Source organism: Mercenaria mercenaria, chromosome 15 (genome assembly GCF_021730395.1).
Source record: "Mercenaria mercenaria strain notata chromosome 15, MADL_Memer_1, whole genome shotgun sequence".
NCBI lineage: Eukaryota > Metazoa > Mollusca > Bivalvia > Venerida > Veneridae > Mercenaria > Mercenaria mercenaria.
Genome location: NC_069375.1, coordinates 7,403,844 through 7,408,531, shown reverse-complemented (window position 1 = coordinate 7,408,531; position 4,688 = coordinate 7,403,844). Strand labels below are relative to the sequence as shown.

The window sequence follows — 4,688 nt, the reverse complement described above, 5'->3', positions numbered from 1 at the left end:
TTTAATCTGGTAGCAAAATGAGTCATACCTAAACTATTCTGGCATATTTTGCGCAGACAACTGTAGCATTTTTGGGCACACTTCGGGGGCGTTTGTCACTAATAGTGCCAGCTCTTATTTGAGCTTCAATTGTAAATACTTAGTATATTTTGAGAGTTATATATACTTGTATTTTTCCCTAGAAAATGTCAAGGTCAGTAGTGGCTATTGTTATGTTACCTTAATAACACACGGTTAATGCGAACACGATAATGTTATACACCGATAGCCACACGAGAACTACATGCAGATATAGACTTTCCACAGTTCGCTACTGTGAAAATATAAAGTGGTAATATTGGACTGGGAATTCATGGCATTCAGCTCAGTAAAACCGTACAGTATTAAATCCTAACCAGACATCGTGCCAGAAGTATTTCACGCTATAATTTCCAATTATTGGCGTGTCCGGATTACCACGGACCGTATATCTCTGCCAGCCCTGCCAGACGACAGTTGCATTTAAACAGGTCACGTTTTCTTCCGTCGGTGGATTCGTCAACTGAGGAAGTTCTAAAATACGAGACTGTGTTCTTGATCATACAAATAAGTATCACAGTAATGACACATGTATATATTTGCATGACAGGCAATACTTATTTTTGTCTTAACCAGGTGGATAACAAATAAAACTGAAAAGGTTCTGATATCTATGTAAAGTATAAAACAAGTTTTAAAAAACAAAATAATAAAATTGTCTTATATAAACCGTTTTGGCATCCGGCACTTGACCAACCGACGGCACACTGGTTACTACTGCACAAGCCGTTGATAGGCGAGCAACTATCTTCCGGCGGACAGTGACACTGATAGTTACAGTTAGACCCGAACGTTGTATTGCTACAGGCTGTAAACAAAAATGTGATGTACATGTATCATTTTATGTCTTCAAAAGTAGTGAAAAAATACTTCTGCACAAAGATTGATACTTTCCTAAATATTGTGTTATACACATTTTTCAAGTTATATTTATTGTAAAAATATGTGTTACGATGTCAATGTATCATTTTTTGATTCATAAATCCCTGCTAGGCAGTAATGCTATAGCCTAATACGATTACATACTATGAAAAATGCGGCATTTTAACTTCGGGTAGAAAAATTGTATATATACTAACGTGTTTGACACTTCGGTGGTCCGGACCATCCTTGAGCACAAGAAAATTGGTCGCAGTTTCCAGTTTGAGGATCACAGTTTAATAAGCAGCGACACGCCCCACTGCAGTTGAAGCCAAAGGTTTCGTCAGGACAGGCTACAAAATGAAATTTCTTCATTCATTATATGGTAATGACTGATACGCTTACTTGCCAAACGTGTTACGTTCGTTTATAAGCTTTCTACATTATAATTCAGGTCTTAGATAAAGTCGATTTTCATTTACATTTAGTTGAAATATGTAACAGATTATTAATACCAATTTCTTTCAGTAGTGTTCCTATGACAATTGTTAATTAAGCATATGGCAATTTATTAGACTTTCGCCTAATTTTTGGTGTGGATTTTTCAGAACGACACATTCGCGGTCCCTTGACAGTTACATTGTCATGAGTTATAACATTTTATAACAAGAATTTTGTGACAAACTGAAATGTTAAACTAAAATTCAATCTGAAAAATATCAAAATCACACGGACATTTTTAATGGTAAGAAACTACAAAATGGGTATAATTTGGTTGAAACCACTGAAAAGGCCTGCACTATATTAAATAGCTTTTTACTCGGGAAATGCAGGTCTTAGACGCTATTTCACTCGTAAACATCAGATCGTGCACAATACGTCACTCGTGGACATCAAATTTTATATGCTATGTCAGTCATGAACATCAGACCTTACACGCTACATCAATCATGAACTTCAGATCTTACACGCTATGTCAATCATGAACTTCAGATCTTATACGCTATGCTATTTGTGAACATCAGATCTTACATGCTATGCTACTCATGATCTTCAGATCTTACACGCTACGTCAATCATGAACTTCAGATCTTACACACTACATCAATCATGAACTTCAGATCTTACACGCTATGCTACTCATGAACTTCAAATCTTACACGCTATGTCAGTCATGAACATCAGGTTTATACACTTCGTCACTCGTGAAAATAAGATCTTACACGCTACGTCACTCGTGAAAATCAGATCTTACAAGCTATGGCTCTCCTGAACATCAGCTTTATACACTTCGTCACTCGTGAAAATAAGATCTTACACGCTACGTGACTCGTGAAAATAAGATCTTACACGCTAAGTTAATCGTGAACATAAGATCTTATAGGCTACGACACTCGTGAAAATAAGATCTTACACGCTACGTAACTCGTGAGCATCAGATCGTACACGCTACGTCACTCATGAACATCAGATCTTACACACTACATCAGTCTTGAACATCAGATCTTGCAGGCTACGTCAGTCTTGAAAATCAGATTTTACACGCTACATCAGTCTTGAAAATCAGATCTTGCACTCTACGTCACTCATGATCATCAGATCTTACACGCTACGTCACTCATGGACATCAGATCTTACACACTTTGCCACTCATGAACACCAGATCTTACACACTACAGTTACTTGCGGAGAACAGGTTTGTACTGGTACAGAATCCAGGAACACTGGTTAGGTTAACTGCCCGCCGTTACATGACTGAAATACTGTTGAAAAACGGCGTTAAACCCCAAAAAACAAACAAGCAAACTTACACACTACGTAACTCATGAACATCAGATCTTAAATGCTACGTCAGTCGTGGACATTTGATCTTACACTCCTCGTCATTCATGAAAATTTGATCTATACACACGTCAGTCGTGAACATTTGATCTTACACGCTACGTCATTCGTGCATATTTGATCTTACAATCTACGTCAGTCATGGACATTTGATACTTAACACTTAGTCAGTCGTGAACATAAGATCTTACAGGCTACGTTAGTCGTAAACATTTGATCTTACACGCTACGTCAGTCATGAACATCAGATCTTACACGCTACGTCAATCATTTACATTTGATCTTAAACACTTAGTCAGTCGTGAACATCAGATCTTACACGTTACGTCATTCGTGAATATTTGATCTTACATGGTTCGTATCTCTTGTAACGCTTCTTCAGTAATGAATCCTTTGTATCTGGTGTTCACTCGGTGACAGAGATACTGCAATCTTAGAAAGAACAAACAAATATCCTCAACGTAGCTTACACGTGCAGACTCGACTGACATTTTGAAATCCAAGCTGGCATTCCTTACATCTTGTTGGACCAAACCCATGCACCCATTACATGCATTATCACACACTACGAAACAACAAATATAAACAAGGGTTATATATGTAAACTGACTTACATCTACGGTCTCTGAATATATCCTGGACAAAGAAAGTATGCCAATATTTGTATACAGAATATAAATGAATTACGGAATAAATAACTACTGTTGAAAATCTTTTAATTATTGTACCTAAATATCTATCATAATGTCACGTTTTTATTTAATTTTCAGCTTAAATCTGTTACATGAACAAATTTATGAGGAGGAGCAGTAAGGGGGAGGGGAGGGGATGGGGGTCTTCCAAAAAATTCAAAAGGGAGATAAATCAGTAAGTATATATGAGAGAGTTAGGTTTGCACTTCGTCCTAGTGATATACGGATATATACACAGGTCCACTTCATATTAAAACATTCATGTAAGATTGGAACAGATTACATATAAAGATTGTGAGAGCTTAATCGAACGAATATTTCTGTAGTATTTGCGTGTTGTAAAATTTCAAACATGTATAACTCCTAAACCAGGTATGGTACATGAATTCCCTTCAACATTCAAATTCAGTTCTTAGTGATACTTTTAAGTAAGTTTGTGTCAGATCCTTTGAAACTGTAGAAGTTATTCGGACAAGTTTTATATCAGTAGTGGACAATACACACATCATTTCAAAGGGCTGAGAGTCTGCACGTCTTAATGATACATTTATGTAAGTTTGGGCCGGATACCTCCATTATCTTGAAAACTTACGGAAGGGCTATTATGTAGGATGGAAATTTTGGGACGGATGGACGGGAACAAGGTCAAGGCGGCAACTACTCGTATATGCCACCTATCCCCATCTTATACCCATACCAAACATTTCCAGCATTGTAGTCACAGAATGAAATTGTGCCGCCTTCTTTAATCATTTATTTTAGTCCATCTCGTCTGAAAAGCGTCATATTTTTTTTATAAAATATTCTTACATGCATGAATCACAGAATTTTTGGAATAACATAAACTTACCAACTGATTTAGATTAAAAATCAACCAACTCAATCCTAATGTAATTAATAAATGTGGAAAGACAGTATGTCATTTAGGTATGCATATTGCGGTCCATTGATCGGCAGGAAAATGAGATTTTTATATGAAATGGCTGTTCCTTTTAGTTTTAAGATAGAATTAGTTGCATACGCGATGTATTTTGACGAAGCAGACAAAGCGTGTATTTGTGGACCAGATACAGACAGAGGATAGAAGAAAACGGGAGAAACACAATGGGACAGTGCGCACATGGTGGCTCAGAGGGAGGCCAGGGCAAAAACCTCACGCTGTAGGAGAACGAGCGACTCACCGGAAATTAGGTCGGAGAACAAAACTGTAGTTAT

At 37.1% G+C, this 4,688-nt stretch overlaps 1 long non-coding RNA gene across 1 annotated transcript; it reads right to left on the bottom strand.

Annotated features, from left to right (window-relative positions):
• Nucleotides 1–425: 425 nt before the first annotated feature.
• LOC123536680 (uncharacterized) lies at nt 426–3,348 on the bottom strand. Its single transcript, XR_006683385.2, has 4 exons — nt 3,252–3,348; nt 1,158–1,292; nt 749–886; nt 426–552 (listed from the first exon to the last, which is right to left on the bottom strand). It is a non-coding gene; the product is annotated as an uncharacterized LOC123536680 (long non-coding RNA).
• Nucleotides 3,349–4,688: the final 1,340 nt, after the last annotated feature.